The following is a 20,976-nucleotide window of genomic DNA, read 5'->3' on the forward strand; positions in this document are numbered from 1 at the left end:
ACGGTTTTTTTTTACACTCCTACCTGCACTGCAATGAGTTAGAAACTTAGAATGATAAAAACCAACAAAAGAAATACGATGAGTAATAGACGAGACAAGTCGCTGGAGTGTCGAATGAAGCCTCTTCCTTGTCAAACAAGTATGCAAACCGTGCTAACGTAACGCATCAGTTTTTTCTGAAGTCTTGAAACTCGTCTCTCGAGATCTTTTCTTTGGATTCTAATTGTAATTATATAGGGGAGACTAATTCATTTATTCTTACTATTATTATTATTATTATTATTATTATTATTATTATTATTATTATTATTATTATTATTATTATTTACTTATTTTTAAATAAGGGATAATTATATTATTTAAATGACATTAGGAGGTTTTTCTAAATTTTTAATAAAAGAGGGTTTGTTCTAATTTCAGTAAGGGAGATGGGGGTAATTATATAATTTAGCTAACATTAGGGAGGTTCTTCTAAATTATTAATAAATTGGGGGATTGTTCTAATTTTTGTGAGGGTACGGTTAAGCAAATATGGAGATCACAAATTGCCTACTCGATGGGGGAGAGGGGGTTCTAAAAACCCAGCTATCAAAGATTTACAAGTATGCCAACCGTGCTACGCATCGATATTTTTCAAATCTTTAAGCTTGTCGCTCTAACATCTTAAAAAAATAATATAAAAACATTAGGAGGGGTTGATTATAATTTTAGTGACGTGAAGGAGGTTTTCTAAATTATTTTAAATAATATGAAAGCTAATTCTAATTTCAGTGAGGTGAGATAGTTTTTTGTAAATTACTTAAAATGGAGTGAACTAATTAGAATAATTGAGGGAGGTGTTTCTAAATTGTAAAACATGAGAGATTAGAAATAGCCTATACGGTTGAGAAGTGTGGTTTCTGGTAACCCGACTATCATATAGTGTAGAGATTTCTCCAAGCCCAACATAAATGAAATCTTTGTAGCTTGGGCCCATAGGCCCGACCTAGATAAAAGAAAGATTTATTCGACTGTAGACTAGGGGTGTAAAATGGGTTGGCCCACCCTTAAACCATGAAACCCCTCATGATTTGAGGCCTGGCCCCGACCCGACCTTATGTAGTGAGGGGCTGGGCCTATGAGGGCCAGTACTAAAATTGTGAAGCCATAACCCTCACCTCAGCCCTTTTTAGAGAATTGAAGGCCGGGTTTGATTACTATCCTCTTTTTTTTTTATCAGCAAAACAATATTCTATTATTAATAATAATAATAATAATAATAGTGATGTAGTGTGAGAGATTCACACTACAAAATTACAAGCGTACAAAAGCTAAGCCTCCACCACAACATCCCATCTAAATACAAGATCTTCCAATTTTAATCCCCTACAAATTGAGGGCCGGGTTTGATTATTTTCTTAAACTCTTTATTTACATTATAATCTTATTAAATTAATATACGATAAATTAATTATTACGCTTAAATAATAGATTTTGTCACTCCCGACTTTGGTCAATGTACTTAGTTAATAATTTGGTTAAAATTTGTAAGATAATAAAATTCAAAAGTTTTCATGTATGGTTCTTAGGCTATGTGCCCATGTATTCTGCGAATCAATAAAAATTGTATATGAGAACAAATATGATGTGGTGTTATAGATTGTAGAATAGTTTGTGTTAATTAATCATTTGTAGTGCAAAATGAGAATTACCATAGCAAATCTACCAGAGATGATCTCAAAGTCCCCAGTCTTATACTCTTATTTGAGTTCTCGATATACTGGGAGAGAAAATTTTAAGTAGTTTCGTTAGTTAAGAATGGTGGTAATTAGTGGGCGATTTCTTTTTTTAGGGTATTTTAGTCTTTGTAAGAAAAAATAAATGGAAAAAGAAAAAACACTAGGAATCGGATGCTCAAACCCTAAAACTTCAACTAGGGTGGAATCTGATGATGAGGATTGTGAGAGATTAGAGATTGAACTTAAAAGAATCAATGGAAAGGGATCACTAGAGAGACTTTTGAAGAAAAGAATGCTCAAGATACACAATGATTTACTTGTCCAACATGAAGAAGAAGATACAACAAGTCCTAAAGGTAATATTGTTCAAGGCACAAGTAAGGATTCAAGAATGACATGCAATGATTTGCATTTACAGATTGAAAAAGAAGGAGATGCTGGATCAATATAACATCAAACCATGGACTCACAAGCACTAAATTCCAGATTTGATAAGTCTCTTGAGGAGCTCAATAGATTGTTGTCCTATGAACCCGGCCAAAAGTGTCGAAACTGAATGAAATAATACAATACTGGTTAGCCCTACAAGCTTTCTCATGCATCTCTATCTTCCCTGTCGCTGCTCTCTTAGCTATTTCTCCCACGTCAAAGCCACCATTCTCCAACCTTACTAAGGGAGAGACTCCGGCTAGTTACATCAACACACACATGTTTTCCTTCAGACCAACTGTAAATCAAGACATCTAGTGCTGCTGGGAAGGGAGCGAGTTCAGGTTGGATTCTCACTCAAAACTCTTTACCATATTAGGATCCATCCGGATTCGGGTCGGATTTCGGATATCCATATCCATTAAAAAACACCAAAAAATACACTATTTTAATGATTTTCATATATAAATGTACGATATAAATTAATGTATAGGCATCAAAATATGAATCTTGTTAAAATGGTTCGGTTTCAGGTCAGATTCTAGTCACAAACATAGAAAACATATCCGGTAAAATGGATTCGGATATGCTAAGATTCGGGTTGAAACCCATACCATTTCCAGCCCTAAAAACATCCGCAGGCCAAAGTGTCGATCTGCCCTCATTGGGATCAGTGAGAAAATTAACAGGAGCTGCTTTCTTCACTTGTACTCCAACCCTCCAAAACCAACCGCATAAAATGTCTCTAATAACATGATCATGTTGTCGGTATTTAAAATCGGGAAAATGTCTACAATGTGTTGCATCCCCAAAGGTATCTAGTCTACTCTTTTACATACAGGGCAAAGATCACCATCAGAGTATAGAGGAATCATAAAATGGTAGTGGAGAATGCATGACACAATATCAACCTGTGACATATGTTGTCCAGGCCAAGTCCATCCATCGGAATAAGAAGTAGATTTTTTTTTGCATGTTTCGACTGCAAGCACCCCATGAGTACTTTCTGACAAGCAGATAACTCAAACTCCCTCTCAAGATTAGCGACAATCTTACCGTAGAAACATTATTATTATAATTAAAATAATAATAATAATAATAATAATTATTATTATTATTATTCAATAAACATTAATGTTTGCATAATTTCAATAATGATAATTTGATGGTATGCTTATTTTTGTGCTTCTAAAGATTCGATGATTCCCCTCATGTCCATCAATTGATAAATACTCAAAAAATGTATTTTAACCCTCACTTATGCCTCTTGTTTGTCTCTCTTAGTGGACTAATTATGCTTGTAAGTTAGGTTTTGTGACTTTACAGGTGAGAAAGAGAAATTTGCAAAATATTAAAGAGAAAGGGGCAAAAAGAAGTTCTTAAGGATCATATGGGGAACTTATGGAGAAAGAGAGGACGTACTTAAACATGTTTTAAAGCCTATTTGGAAGCCTAAGATAAGCGGACCTGTTGCTTGGATCGAAGCTGCAAGATTAGGGCTTGAGGAGAAAGTTAGGTTTCAAGAAACTGTACCATGCGTCTGGGACGCAAGGATTTGGCCTTGCCCGAACGTCCAGACACATGCACCACCCATAACCACAATTCCACTTGTTTTTGGAAATAGAAGTTAGATTTGCAAGGAGGTAAGTTTTGTAATAGGAAATTGGACCTAAATGCCCATGTTTTAGGATCTTTCTAGATCTCATTATAAACCCTATATAAGGAGCACCTCAGTGCTAGTTGTAAACATCCCATTCATTGTTATTGGTCTCCAGAGCTTGAGACAGAGAGAGGTTAATAATAAAAGGCCAGGTTTTCATAGCCAAGCTTTAATAAATTAATCTCTTTAGTTTCATGTTCTTTTTCTTCTTCTTCATTCTTTATGGAAGGCTAATCTTCTCCTTCAATGGAGGAGATGAAGCTAGTGCTTAGGTGATTCTTTTGGTTCATGATGTTCTCTAATCAGGTTAGTTATTTATGTTTTTAGTTATTAGTCATATTGCCTACACTGTGGGATGGAAGTATAGAATAGGGTTTATGTTTTGCAATTTAATATCAGCTAGTGTTATTTACTTTTCTTCTAGTAGTGTAGTTCTTAATAGTTAGGAAAATATTCTTTGTGTTGCCCTAGAAAGGGTAGCTCAGGGAGTGGTCGCCCAAGGGAAATATTCTTTGTGTTTGCCTTATGTGGTAATTCATTGAATGACGACTGCCTAATTGGGAAGTGCTCCTTGATGTTGTTCGATCTCAGTAATACACTGAATGGTTGCCCGAGCTTATATAAAAGGAAATAATATATTAATAGCATAAACATAGGAACAACCTTAATTAGAAATAATTATTAACGATGTTTCGACCAAGAGGACATCAATATTTGCTTGATTGCCTAACTGTAGTATACTTGTGAGAACAACCATGAAGAAAATGGTCATGAATCAAATATATTGGTAGATTTGATTTTCTTGAATTCACTTTCATATACTCTTTTATTCTCAATATTTTAGTTTAGTTTAATTTAGCATTAGTTTAATTCACAATCACTACAACTATAGTTTTTAGTCACTCAAACCCCCTTTTCAATCTCGTCTTTCATATTTATCGTAACTTAGGAGTGGAACGATACTGATAAGCAACAAAAACTGTGTTATAAATTCCATAGAGACATAACATTTGGGTTAAATATGTGTTTATTAAATATAAATTAATTATATTTTCGTGTTTTTACAGGTTTCAGCAGTTAACAACAAAATACAATAAAAAACTTGCGTTTTCGTGCTTGAACGTGAAGCCTTCTCTCTTTGCCCATTTAAAGCTCAAAAAGGCCAGACTAAAGCCCGTGGACTAAACACCGACCATTTCCAGGTCAAATCAAGACAATGGGGGCAGAAAAGCCGTGGAATTTCTGAAGGTCATATCTCCTGATTCTTGATTAATTGAATTAAACCTTTGGGCATCAAAAGCGATCGGTCTTGGCGAGCTCTACTGAAAAAGACGTGAAGTTGTAAAAATTTGCATGACCCACATGGACCGACTAATAATCTCACTTTTGCATATGTAAAAATATAAGTTTTCACACACACTCGAATACGATCGTTCAAATACCTCGCTCAAGCGCATGTTTCAATATACTTGGAATGAGGGTTTCGTTCCAAACCTAAAGGCAAGAACTCAAATTGACAACTAAACGGAAATTTATTGAGGAGGAACTTATGTGAGTAGGATTTTACAAATATTTTAAACCTATTTTCCAAAGTAACTTAATTTGCAAGTTAGTCAACTTAGATTAAACTAAAAATGAGAAACATAAAAAAAGAGAATTCTACTAGTTTACTTAATATTGCAATACTCAACTTAGAAATGACTTTAATTAATAACTTAGAATTGAAAACATATTATGAAATTAACTTAACAAAACCAAACAAAAATACAAATGTGGAAACTTTCTACTCCATAACAAAACTAAACTAAGGAGCAAAAGTTATGTCTTGCCCATCAAGCCTCCCTTTATAGCAAATGAGAGTGTTTTTTTTTCTTTGCATCCACGTAAATTCCAACGCTCCACTACACTCTTAAATGTGGAATCAAGACTTTCCTTTTTTCTTTTTCATATGACTTTGTGTTACAAAACATAATTTGTATCAACCTGTCAAGACTTGCGCCAAAATTTGATTTGTAATTACCTAAGCATGCCACCTAATCCCTTTTCACCTAATCAAGCCACCACTTAGGACTTTGTGTCCTAATTAACAAGACTTTGTTCAAGCCACCTCATCAAATTTGATGACTTTTGTGCCAAGTTATGCACAAAAGTCTTTCATGCAAATTTACGTGTGCTGAAGCTTGACGTGTGACCTTTGCCACCAATTTCTGTGGGTCCACATAGTGGGTCCCTCATGCTTCGACCAGTGGCAGGTCCAAAAGTTGACTTTTTACAAAGTCCCACATATGTGTAGAGCTCGTTGCCCTGATCATTCTGATGGTTCAATTGTTACTATTGGAGTCCAGGTCTAGCAGATACAGGCTCCGAAAATGTGATGTTTTTTCGGCACTTTGATCCTGTTCTGACTTGGAACAGTCCTGTTTGATTCCTTGGGCTTTAGTTGGGCTTCACGTAGGCTAAATTGGAAACTTCATGTAGACACCCTGTTCGGTGCTTAAATACTGGCTTTTATCCTCATTTTCACGTTGATTGCTCCAACCTACAAAAGCACAAAAATACGATTATTTCATGATTATTAAACACATAATTAACCAAAATAATATGTCTCTACGTGGTTATATATTACAGTTTTGGGTGCTTATCACACCACCCCCAAATAGCACTTTGCTTGTCCTCAAGCAAAGAAGAGACATTAAAACAGATAAGTGGCAAAAAATGTGTAGTCCTAAGCTAATTCTCGTTTCGCAGAGAGCGGTTGCATTGACCGTATGTAATAAGACCTTAAACTACTAGGAATTCCCTAGTAGACGAGTTATAGCCTTGTGAGAGTTTTCCAGACAAGATACTCACAAACTTTACTTATACTATAATGACTCAGTAACAAAGGCTCGTTCCCTTAATTAATCTCAGATATCTATACATCTTATTAGCGGGGAACGGAGATTAATTCCTTTAAAACTCAAGGTAATATGCAAACAATAATTAAAACATCTACATATGAACATGCATATAGTGAACTTTACATTGAAATGTACAAGCATGGCCATTTCTGGATCCTTTGGAGAGCGTCCATAAATAGGTTCTCACAGGTATGTGTCGAAACACAAATTCACTCATAATTTTTCCACTCAGGTTTTGCTAACTCCAGTGTGCAGTGGCACACGTTTCCTCACATCTCAATGACAGTCAGAGGAGCCGAGGTCGGGCAATTATGTCTACTACTTATTATTACACCATCCTACTCCTAATTGAGCTAGAGGTTTTTATTAGGTATTATGGGGCTTAGGTGGTAGTTTAGAAGTAAATGGAATGGAAAATAAAAAATGACAAGTATGAGAGAATAAGGTCTTCAAGATATTTACACTAGAGAAATCCTTATTTTCTTTTCCTGCTTCTCACATGGGTTTCCATATATACTTGGAACTTTTAAGCTTTTGGACTCCTTTTGATTTGATTTTTGAGAGTTTAATTTTTCTTTTGACTTTTTGGAAACATATTTATATTTTTCTTTTATTTTTCTTTCTGAAGCAAGTAACTGAATTCGATTTAGGACAAGTCTTTCTCTTTTTTTTTTTTTTTTTTTTTTTTTTCACATTTCATCCTATTTCTCATACTCATCATTTAGGTGGGTTTATTTTAGTTGGTTTAATAGATGGGTAAGAAATTTTTGGTGAAAGTGAAAGATTTGATGAAACGTTCAGTGGGGCGACTAGCGGTAAAATTTGTAATAGGTATGAATTTTTGGCTATGTCGATCCAAAGAAAGCCTAAATTCTCGTCTAAGATTCGGATAGTGATCAAGTAAGTAGACGCGTGATTTTCTCTACTCGGAAAAACTACTCCCCTGTGTCATTACTCATAATTCACACATATCTAGGTTTTTTGGTTAGATTCTCACAGGATTAGCAATTTAAGTAAACTAACCGTGGGTTCCAGAAACTTACTGCTATGTACAGTTAATGATACTCAGTGCATGAATGCTCATGAAAATATGTAAAAACTATTGAGTACGTATTATCTTCAGTTTCTTAAGAACAAATCATAATTCGAGTGCTAATGCATGTGAGATTTCTAGACAATTTTCATCACAGAAAAGGAAACAAGACTGTCACAAAGTATATTTATTTAGAATAAAAACTATATACAACCCACAAGTTGCCTAATTTTTGCTACAGGGTTAAAGCACCCCCAAACATAATGATGCTTAGTCCTCGAAGTATCAAGAGAAATAAATTACCTAAAAACCATGAGCAAAATTAGGATTGGACATCTACAACATAAATGTTTTATAACCGAATATATTATAGAAAAAGGAAACACGATATCCCACCAAACACAACTATACAGTTATATATATATTGTTTCTACTCAAATGTTACCAACCACTAGATACTGACTTTCTCTCATCCTCTCTAGTGAAATGCATTTCCTTAGCATCGCGCCAATATATAATGGTTTGCCAAATGGTGCTCCATTGTGGGGCCCCTGATTCGTTCAAATGTGCCAACATATCTTCGTCTTTAGGGAAATAGCGGACGTACCTCAGGTACCATGACGGTCGTCGCCATACCCAAAATCTTAATGAACAAATTATTCTATTCGCAAGCCACATAGAATCTACTTTAACCCAGTCATTGAAAGTGGCCAAAAATTGTGGGAAATGTGTCTTCATAATTCGGCATGCGGTTACAAGTAAAAGTAAATATTCGTGTCGAAAATTGTGAGCTCTTTTCAAATTAGAGATAACATAGTTTGTGATATCAAAGAGTGTATGAACATGAGCAAGAGCATTGAAGACTACACATGCAATGTCATTGGCAGTAGAAAAATGCCAATCTCCCATGATGTTTAGAAGTACAAACAACATCGTATTTCCCACGTTCATGGTCATGCTTGCCAAGGGAATGGTGGTTTCTGGCCATCTGCCAGGTGTTGCTTCGTTTATCTGTGCTAGACCATCACTATATGTCCAATGAAAATGAGGCCATGAAAATGAACGGTATGAATTCTGGTTAATGTATGACCAAGTTGTTGCTGGCTGGTGATAAAGCAGATCCAAAATCAGGGAAATCGTTGGCTCAGAGAAAGTATGTTGTGTGTCCCCAACTGTGATTATGAACCCATCTAGGAAGAAACCGTGTTCATGGTTGAATGCTCGGGTGTCTTCCATATTCTCATAAAAGTATGCAGCCAAACTTGGAGAATAAGTTTGGTCTGGTGGAAGAAGTATGGAAGACCACCCAATGTTGGTGATGTAGTCACGGAAGTGAAGGCCATAAGCTGGGGAGTCCATCATAGCCTGGAATGATTGCTCAGGAATGATTTTTGGAGTTTCCATGCTTGATGAAGATGATCCTTGATGGAATAGAGAGAGATGTGATTTATAGCAGGAATCTTGACAGACTATCAATCAGTGTGGTGAGAAGTCCAAAAGTAAGTAGTCGCCTTACGTGACACAACGATAAGGGCCCACCGCAAGGGAATCAAATATGTTCCCCACGCCTGCTAATAAAGTTGAATAAAGTCTGTTGCGATGGATGGAAGAGTATGGAAGCAGATAAATCCCTCCTACAAACAAATTTAAAACAATAGTTTAAAATTTGTCTTGAAATGATGGTTTATTGATAACAACAAAAATTATTACAGCCTAATGGTACACTATCCTTAACCACTGCTTAACAAGAGAAAACACAAAATGACAAAAAAAGTGGACTAAGAGATAAACATAACCGAAAAACGTAATTTTTAAAGGTGGAACAAAATCCAGGGCTATGTTAATGACGAGGATGGCTAAGTGGAAATAGTTGATTTACAATACTGTTGAGGGTATCAATTTTCTGGAGGAGCTGCTACTAAAGTTCACTCTGGTGTGTGGAAAAATCGCTGTGGTTCTTCATTATGAGATTGTGATTTTCCAAAAACTGTGAGTGGTTTGGCAAGAATTCTTTCTGTGCCACTTCATGTATTGCCTGAACTTCTTGTAATTCTAGTAGACTTGTAAAGATGGCTTCCTGATGGGCGTGTAGGGCTCGGAGGCCTTAGTGAAGAAAATGAATGCCTTCCATAGGATTAAAGATGTTATGCATGACATTTTCATCAAAGAAATGTTTAGAGTATGGGTTTTGGTCTTCTTGTTCGTCTGTCAGGTTCATTGGAAGATCTGGAGTCCAAAAACCAGCGGCACACTTTGCGTTAATTACAGTAAGGCTAGCTATTGGAAGAGGTATTTATGGATAAACAGCTTGATAACCCCAATGCAACATAATTTTCGTGACTAGAGTAGGCAATGGTGCTAACCATTTTTAGGCCTGGTGATCGAGTTCCAGAGATATTGGATTATGAAAAAGTCATCCCTTTGAGTCTGCATAACCCAGAGTAGGTGGAGAAGAGGTTTAGTCGCTTCAGATGTTTGTGATGTTTCCGCCACATTGTGTCATAACCAGTGGAGCACGGTTCGTTGATTTTGTTTCAAAGAGCACTGAAGAACAATGAGGTTTATGTTTCTGAGTTTTCCATGAGATATAGTGGCCTTCAGTAGTTGTTTGATGGTATCAAATGGTGACTCCTGAAAATGCATCTCTGGGTTCGTTATTGGAATTTGAATGATGTCGGAGAAGATTTCCCTAGTCAATTCAAAACGTTGGCCATGGGCATGGAAATAGAATTTACCATGGTCAGGTCTGCTAAATTGGTAGAACATCAAAACCAATTCTCTGGAATAAGTAGCTGCCAAATGATATAGAAGGGGCATCCATCCTACGTATAATTTCTGTGTCAAAATATGGAGCAAACAGGCCTTCATGAAAAAAATTCAAATAATTTTTCTCGAGCACTATTTTTCTTGGTTGATCCATTTGAAAGTATAAGTGAGAGGGAAGAATAGTGAAGAATGAGTGAAATGAAGATGGCTAAAAGGAAGAGATTTATAGCCAAGATATGAACATTTACTGATCAGGATGGCAAGTGCAAGTAGATCCAGAATTAATATGTGGAAAAACAAAGATAAAACATGTGCTCTTGTCACATCACATTTATGTGGTAGCACGTTCAAATGAGAAATTCCCTGATGGGTCTTTTAACGTCAGATTCCCGAGACGATGAAGAGGTGTTCATAAGGATTAGAGAATACGGAGGAAGGTTTCACAGGGCAGTTAGACCAAGACGTATTTTCTATCTTGAGTTGTCAAATGCGGCATGTAAAGTCACGTCCCTAAGACTGCTATCGAGGTATGCAAAGAGATAGAACATACAGATGAAAGGGACACAGGGTAGTTAGACCTACACGTAAAATTTGAATTTATGGAGTAAACCTCAATAATGGAAGTTGGTTAGAGCTTACAGAGTGGTGTGTGCGACATAATGATTTGTGCTTGTTTTGTTTTTGTGAATTTTTTATTTCTTTTTTCTTTTTTTTATGGGTTTTCTATTTTTTTCTTCTATTTATGAGGAAGTAAAAATACAAATAATATATACAAACATAACATACGCAATTTCTCAATTTAATACGTAAACCGTACAAATGTGTGAGAATTATTTAACACACCATGCAAATGTACAAAAATATTAAAGAAAAGGAAAGATGTACTACATAGATCTAAATATTTTGAAGGATGTTATGCATAATCAAAAGCATGACAGCGATAAACACCCCTATCATTAAAACCTTGAATGCATCATCACGTTGCTGCTTTTCAAAATTTTCGATCTGATTCATCATGTATTAAAAGATTAGAGTGTGGAAGAATTGATTTTTGGAGAGTTGGAGAATGGGATGAGTGAAGTAGTGGGAGGGGATATTTATAGGGAGAGATAGGACCATTAGGGAAAGCGTGCGGAATAGTAGAGATCACGTGGGATAAAAAGCTCAAGCACGTGACGTGGATCGAGTCAAATTTTTTTTTGGTCCAAGCCCAGAAAGCATGTGGAATAGTAGAGATCGCGTGGGCTAAAAAGCTCAAGCATGGGACTTGGATTTTTTTTTTTTTTTTTTTTTTTTTTTTTTTTTTAAAGTGAAAATTTTATTAAAATTGATAAGGAATTTTACAAATAATTAGGACAAGCATGCAACAAGTTGCGCCTCAAGTCCTTTCTGAATAACAAATTCTATTCTTCTAAAAACAAACTCGTTAGAATCAGCTATCATAACGTTACTGTCCATACTTTCTAAAGTCTCTTGAGAAGCTCAATTGACTGTTGTTCCAAGAAACTGAAAGTGTCGAAACTAAACGGAATGAAACAATGCTGGTTAGCCGTACAAGCTTCCTCATGCTTCTCCATCTTCCCTATCACTGCTCTCTTAGCTGCTTCTCCCACCTCAAAGACTCCATTCCCAAGCCCTACCAACGGAGAGGCCCCAGTTACATCAAAACATGCATGTCTCCCCTCAGACCAACTGTAGATCAATACATCCGCAGGTCGAAGTGTAGATCTTCCCTCATTCGGATCAGTGATAAAATTCATGGGAGCCTCCTTCTTCACTTGTACCCCAGCCTTCCAAAATCCATCACATAAAATATCTCTGACATGATCATATCGATATTTGAAACCTGGAAAATGTCGACAATGTGCTGCATGGTCCCCGAAAGCATCTAGTCTACTATTTTTGCAAATAGGGCATAGACCACCATCAGAGTACAAAGGAATCATGAGACGGTACCGGAGAATAGAACGATACTCCACCAGCGACATACGCTGTCCAAGTCCCTCTATCGGAATAGCAAGTAGGAAATCCTTTTCGTGTTCTGACTGCAAGCATCCAATGACTGCTTTCTGATCAGTAGATAACTCAAACTCCCTCCCAAGACCAGCAACAATCTTACTGTAGAACGCTTCCGCCAAAACTTTTTGTGGTTTTGAAGGGACGGTAGCATTCATAGCCAGAGAATTAAGGTCAAGATCGGGTAGATAGAAACTCAATGCACTGCTAGCAACATCAAGAATCACATCAACAGGCACTGGTCCATAACTCCTAAGAATGTGGTTCTGAAGCTCAGAAGTCTGACAACGGGAGGTCACGAAAGCAAAAGTAGAGACATCAGAGGCATGATAGATACCGAACCCACCAAGATGTAATAGGAGTGTCGATAAATGCCACTGCAGATCACCGAAGCTAGGACCATCAGAAACCACAATACCCTGGAGAACACTGCGGAGATACTTATCAAAAGTCTTAGCTGCCTCTCTGAAAAGCGATGGTGGACAAGTATGAATCACAAAGACCAACTTAGAGAGCCCAACACAAGCTCGTAAAAGCGCTAACTCACACTGAGGATCTTCCAACACAACTAAATGGTCCATCAAAGTCGTAACCTTTGCAACACGCTTTTGAGCAAGGCCCCTAACAAAGGATGGATCAGTGCTGACCGCACCTCCAAGCAACCTGACTCCCTGCTGAGGACGGGACAGATTTGAAGAAAAGAGACCGGGAGTGGAGCAACGTGGATCCAGTGATGGCCAAAATACCTCAATTTTAGCCACATTAAGAACCACCCCATAAGAAGGTCCTTCTTCTTGAATCATACCCAAAACTGTCACCACCTGTTCTGTATCTCCAATCAGAGTCCCATCATCTAGGTACCAAGCTTGTAGCAATAATCGACAAGCTGGATTTGGATTAAGTAGAAATCGGAGGATCACGACACCGGTGCAAAAGAAAAGGGGCCCAAAGGGTCGCCTTCTTTGGACCCGATGAGCGAGACCATATGTAGCCATCTCCCAAATATAACCTTGCAGGTTGACAATACAAGTACTCGACCCAAGGGGCAATAGCTGGGCACTGGATACGAACCTCTTTTAACATGGTAGTCCGATCAACCATGTTAAAGGCATTCTGAAAATCTACAAGCAGCATCGAAAGAGCAGTACTGTCCCTATTAGCATACACTATACGGTTGACAACATGCAAAATTGCTTCTACTCCACCAGAAACACCAACCCCATATTGAAAATCTTGTAAGTACCCTACCACGTCTTTGGAAACTCCTTTCATTGCAATCTTAGAGACCAGACGGTGCCAAACCATGCCCACAGCTATAGGACGAATACTATTATCCAGCTTAAGAAGTGGAGTAAGCGGAGCACTCGCAATGAACTCTGTTAACAACTGTGGACATCGTCCCTATAACCAAAGATTCACCACAGGGGTCAATGCATCTAGAAAATCGAACGATATAGCTGCTGTAACACCACTCATGGCATCCAACAAGTGCTGAGCTCGAAGACTATCACGGCCACAAGAAGTACCTTTTGGAAACGACCTAATACATGATAATAGGGCGTCTCTCTCTACTACTAAAGGGAGCTCAGTAAAAGAAATAGTTGGTCTTACAGGTGGTTGTCGCATCGGGTGCTTCTCCTTTAATGCACATATGGTCTCCGCAGTATTGGAGGTAACTCCTGATGAAGTCAACACTTTTACTGCTGCAACAAAATGTCCATCAAAAACTTTCTACAAGCATCGATGCGCATTCTGAATGGGGACAGATCTCTGGGGTGGCTAGATTGAAGGAGGCTCTATTACAGACTCTAAGAGACAAAACATCCCACCAAGCTCATTCCATGTTGTCAAAGCATGGAGAATATATTTCTGCTGAAGGTTTTTTCTAGTACCGAACGCGGCTGGCGGCGATTACGTGGTTGAAAACTTGCGAGTACAACACTGACGTAAGAAGAAGAGAGGCGAACCGGGGCATAACTGAACTAGGATTAGCCATAATATCCTAGAGAGCATATTTCAGTGCACCAGAAAAAGCCAAACGACAAGCACGTGGTATACTTTTCACAGTACGAAAAGGTATACGGAATGCACTATCAAGTAACGTCTTATCAAGATGTGAAACATTACCAAGATGATTTGGGGTATCACCGTCACCCTTGTGTGTCGTGAGTGTAAGATCCGTAGTGTTGGGCTTAGAGGGCGGTTGTGGTATGCCCACAATAACACATGCAGGTTCTCCACTCTCCACCAAAGCAGGCGGTTCTATGGTATCATCTGGATGATGACACGATATACCAAGTGCATGGATGCAAAGACAAATGCCACAAACCCATTTGTCTAATGACCTTAAGGAATTCTCTAGTGACAAATACAGTTCACGATCATCCTTAATTTCATCTCGTACCCTATTGATACTCAACTGGCAATCCAAATATTGTTTATCAAAATGTGTGAAAATGTAGGGAACAATAAGCCCATTACCATTCACTCCATTGGTGCATCCATGACGATCCCGGAAAGGGCAATGGACACGTTTCTTAGGGGGTGGGGCATAGACCCCCAAAGAAGTAACTGAGAGGGCGAAACCTTTCTTCCCTCTCATAGCCAAATCCCACAGTCAGGTCAAGAAATCCCAAACCAAACAAATCCCAAACTGTACATATCCCATACCCCAAAACCTATCAAATAACAACACACAAAACCCAATACGGACAAATCCCCAAACAAATCCTAAAATCAGTCCAACAAACAAATCCAAAACCAAATGTTGTCAGCAGTTTAGCTTACTAGCGGGGAATTGGCCATGAAGTTTTCGGTTGCAAAAACATACAAGAAAAGAGGTGGCGTAGGTTAATAGAGTGTTTTGTGGTGCTGCTGAAGGTGGAAGGACCCTAATGAATTTGAAGTTATGGTGGAGGTTGGATTGTGGTGGTGGTACTGGGGGTGGGAATGTGGACAAGGTGGTTAAAGGCTAATAGAGGCGGTAGGGATAGATGGCGGCACGCTTAGAGATGCTTGTCCAAGGTGGTCGTCGCCTATTTTTGGCAGAGATGGTGGTCGGGTGTTATGGTAGAGGCGAAGGTAAGAGATGGTGGTGGCAGTGTGATATTCGTAAAAAGATAGTTTTACTCACAAATAAAGCGATGAAACTCTAAACGAAAGTAAAACTACAAACTGAACTTATACTAGACTTATCAAAGATATTTGTTTTCTACTCTCGATCCTATTGACGTAGAGTTGGAATAGAAGATTCGTTCCACTCTTAGTTCTTTAGCATTCAAGTTTTCTATAATTGATGGTCTATCCAAGGTCAATGAGAGATTTACGAAGGGAATTTATACTATGATGTGAATTCAAATAACAAGATACAAATAACGGAATGACAGAATGCTAAGAGTTGAATCTAGATAAAGAATTAGGAGAATTTGATTCCACATTGAATCCAACTTTATAAACTAGCATAGATTCGTTGTAAACCAATTCTTACGTTCTTACGGTAAGAATTGGTTGTTCTAATCCCTAATTATACATGGCATTTCTACCAATTCATAACTAGCATGTGAGGTCGTCCACCCATTCTCATGGCGAATCAACGACCTTCTAGAGTGGAATAGATTCTTAGAACGATTCTATACTACACAATCAAGTTTTCATCAAGGCTTCATCAAACCCCTCTAATGGAGGTTTAGCCTTGATTCATCAAACTATCATTTCCAATTGAATTAAAACTAGACATAATATAAATATTTGAACTTTACTAATTTAACTACTCAAGAATTGAAATCCAAATTAATAACTAGGAAATGAATAACAAACAATAATTGAAATTAGATCTAAACAAATTTAAATAACAAAATCAAAATTAACAAGAACTACTATTTTATTTATCTAATAAATGAAGAACAATGATTCAAATAATTAATCTAAAAAAAGGAATGAAACTAATTAATTACTAATTGAAATTCAAAAACTAGATCTACAAGCTATTCTAATGGCTACTTTCTATTCTAAGCTATCTAACTCCTCTTTTCTTAAGAGCTAAGTCTTGTTTTATGTAAAGGAGGAGACCATATCCACAATTTCATGCATGGGTTGAGGAGCCATGTTTTGGGCCGAAAAATCGAGCCCAAAGCCCAATTTATTCAGTCCACAAAGCCCGTTTTAGTTAGCTTTGACTTCAGCAGACTTTTCGTCCACTTCTGCTCCTTTGATTGGGTCAAGTCTTAGACAATTGGAAATCTCTTTTCGAGCTGGTCGTTTTGACATAAGGTAGGCCCAATTCCGAGGCCTGAGTCCAAAGATATGGTGTTCAGAAGTTCTGCTGACTTGTGCACTGTTTCTGCCCGTGTTGACTTTTCAACTTTTGACCGGGCTTTATAAAGGCTTTGTCTCCTTGAATCTTGGCCTTTATCACAGAACTTCTTAGCAGCCAACCCTTTGCTCCTTTATATCGCCAAAGTGGCACATTTCTGCATATAATTGAGTTCCATGCCTAAAATACATAAAAACACGTAATTAGCATTAACTCTTATTTATTACTCGCATAATTGGTCTAAAAGTAGTATTATTAAGGGGTTAAAACTACAGTTTTGGGCTCTTATCAAACCACCCCCAAACAGCATTTTGCTTGTCCTCAAGCAAATATGAGAAATTAGCATAAGTGACTAAAAATGGAGTTCCAACTAATCTCGTTTCGCCGAGTGCGATTGCATTGACCATATGCAACAAGGCCTTAAACCACTAGGAATTCCCTAGTGGACGAGTTATAACCTCGTGAGAGTTTTCCAGTGAATGTACTCAAACTTCATCTATACTACAACCACTCAGAAATAACTATTGTTTCCTTATCTATGTCCCAGTTATCTATACATCTCACTAGCAATGAATACAGAATAATCAAGTCGAAACCTAAGCTAATATATGTATAATAATCTATCATCTACGAATAAACATATATACAATGAGTAATACTATGAGATGAACTAGCAGGTCCGTTTCTGAAAACTCGGAATAACGTCCTTAAGTAGGTCCTCACATAAATGTCAAGACAAAAATGACTCTGATTTTTCCGCTCAAGTTTCGCTACTCCAGTGTGCAGTGGACACACTTTACCTTACAATCTCTATGACACACAAGGAAGCCGGAGTCGATCAAACACATCTGCCACTTACTATCACACTAACATATTCCTAATTGAGCTAGAGGTCTTTATTAGGTGTTGCGGGGATTAGGAGATGGTTTTAAGAAGGAAGGAAATGGATATTCAAAAAGGACAAGTCTGAGATAATAGAGGCTTCATATTATGTAACTAGAGAAACCCTTGTTCTTTACTTTTGCTTCTACACTTTGTTTCCATCCTTAGCCATATTTTTCTTTTTTCTTTGGCTTTTGACTCTTTTGATTATATTTTTTTTTGGAGTTCTAACTCTTTATTTTCTTTTATTTATTTATTTTTATTTGGATGGAAACTTCCTTTTCTTATCTGAAGCGACTAACGAATTCTTGATTTCAAAGGTTCTTCTCTTTTCTATTCTTCTTCTCTATTCTCAGACTTATTCAAAGAATTGGGTAGGTTGATTTTTTTTTTTTTTTTTTTTTTTTTTTTTTTTTGTTTTGTTTTAACAGGGTAATGGATTTGTGGTTTATGAAAGGCTAAATAAAGGCTCAGAGGGGCGACTAGTGGAAAATAATTCATAGATTTGAATTTCTGGCTATATCGATCCAAAGAGGGCCTAAATTCTTGCTTAGGATATGGTATAGTAATCAAGCAAGTGGACGTGTGATTTCTTTATCCGGATTTTACTTCTCCCTTGTGTCATTTCTCAAATGTTCACTCATATAAGGCTTTAGGCTATATTCTCACAGGATTTGTAGAATAAGTACTCTAGCTTAGATTTCAGAAACTTACTGCCAACAATCATAGATACTCATGTAACATATTTATAAATAGATGCAAGGATTATTACCTACATATTAGCCTAAGTTTCTAAAAACTATTCTAATGCAAAAGCTACGTGAGACTTCTAGATTATTAAGAGCATAGAGAAAGAAACAATACCAATATTCCTAAGTGTATAACATACTTTTTATTTATATTTTTAAAATTTTTGAATTTTTTAGCTAGAAAACAAGTGCATATTATACATATCTATATACTAACAGATTCCTTAATTACACGTGTTTCTATGCCCCCCCCCCAAACAAGAAGCATGTTTTGTCCTCAAAGTATTTTAAATAAAGAGGATAGGAAAATACCATTGAAACGCGTGAAATTCTGGAACATCTACAAAATAAGGTTATAACATACTAATATAGAAAAGAAAACTGACGCAACCCTATAAGAGTTCCACCCGTAATGGGGTTAATGAGAAACAAATTTGCTTGGGAGATAACCAGACACTAACTGAAACTAACACTTACCTGCACTCCCGTTTAAACATTGTCCTCCTCATTTCCTTCTTCAAAGAGATGAGGTTCCTTCGCATCCTGCCAAGCCTGCCGCCATGTGTCGTCAACTTGTGATAACCTGCCTAGTGTTACTATGTCTGATGGGGTGTAAAGAGCAACCAAATGAGGTTGCACCTGCCATCCCGGCCAAGTCATTACTCGAAATGAGCGAACCACCCAATTGGTGGGTCTCATGACTTCAACCTTTTTCCAATCCGTGAACTGGGTACATAATTCAGGTAGACAACTGAGCATGATGCGGCAAACCAAAACAGGCATAAGAAGATACTTATGTCGCATGCTTTGGGCTCTCTTAAGACTAGCCACTAATACTCGGGGAATGTCATATCGGTGATGTCCCTCAGTTAAAGCAAGGAAAACGTCACACCGGTACTATTTTGCAGTATAAGCGGCCCTCCCCTAGAATATTCATCAGGATGAATAACATGGTGGTGCCTACATTTAGGGACAGGCTACCAAGGGCTATGTTATAACGCCCTTGGTCCATTATACGAAATGTCCCTCCCCCATAATACTCATTGAAATATGTATAGTCATAGAGGTATGAATTATCGGTCATATATTCCCATGTGTGAATAGGATCAGGTATTGGTATTCTCGAAACTAATGCTACCACATACTTATTGAATTCTAGGGGTGTGTCATCAACCATGACGGAGAATTCTTGTTCTCCATCCTGGTTACAATAGAACTTAACATTATTGTAAAAAAATTTAGTAAGCTTAGGTGAATACGAGTCGTCTTCACTTACCAGAAGATGCCTCCATCCGAACTGCATGATCCTCTCGCGGAACCAATGTCCATAAGACTCGCTCCCCAACAAGTGTTTGAAAGACTGCTCCGGTATTACTATAGGAGAAGTCATCACAAAACTACTCTCTAGAACAGCTGCAACTATCCTGGAACAACCCTAAAAAAATTGGAAATTTTTGGTGCCCACAGGGGTTAGGGCACAGGGTGCGCTCAAGGTATGCCTGGGATGGGCGCGGGTTGCGCTCTGTTGAATTTCAAGCTCCAGGCACTTGGGCACAGGGTGCGCTCACTTTTAGCCTGGGATGGGCGCGGGTTGCGCTCTGGATGAAAACTAGAATTCTAGTGTTTTGGGCGCAGGTGGCGCTCAGGTTTGGGCTAGAGAGGGCGCAGGTCGTGCTCAAGGTAGAATTTCTCTGACAGTGCTTAGGGCACAGGTGGCACTCCAGGCGGGCTTAGCGTGAGCCTTCGAGGGAGGCTGTTTAGGAAATCTGAAGGAAAAATAAGGTAAAGTGGGAATGAAACGTGAGAGATGAATGTGAGATGTAGTTGGGGTTGTGAGTATAGAATGAATGCAGTTTTTATAGGTTTTAAATTGCTAAACCGAATCGGGAATTTGCCAAAAAACTTTAAGGCAATTTCCGAAAATAATAAAATTTCCAAAGCCGAAAACGGAAACAACTCATATTCTTAATTCTAAAACAACCCTCATATCATTTAGGTTTAATTTAGGATAGAAACTGCCTAACTCATCGAGATTTCATCCTACCACAATATCTATTTATAACGATGCCCATATCGGCAATATTCTCAACCCTCACTCCAAAACAACTTCTTAAAATAGATGATCATATAACGAATTATGCTAGGCTAAATAATACCACCCCCAAACAATTCGAGAAGGTGGGATTAATGATAAAAACAATGCATAATTCAAAATTAACCAACTTATATTAAAATTGAATTCAAATAACATACAACAACCAAATTCAAATTTAATTATTGAACTAATCTTTTTACATCCGTACTAAATAAAAACAAATATAATAAAACAAATCAACTCATTAGATCCCTAAACCACTCGCTGCTAGTAGTGAAATGCGCTCGAGAAGGAGATGGCTCTTGGGCTTTCGATGGGCCAGAGCCATCCGTCTTGCGGCGACGACGCTCGTGCCTCACAGATTGCTCTTCCAAAGAAGAACCCCCCTGGGGTGGTAAGCGTGCAAGCATGTCATC

The sequence above is a fragment of the Coptis chinensis genome, chromosome 7 (assembly GCF_015680905.1).
Source record: "Coptis chinensis isolate HL-2020 chromosome 7, ASM1568090v1, whole genome shotgun sequence".
Taxonomy (NCBI): Eukaryota; Viridiplantae; Streptophyta; class Magnoliopsida; order Ranunculales; family Ranunculaceae; genus Coptis; species Coptis chinensis.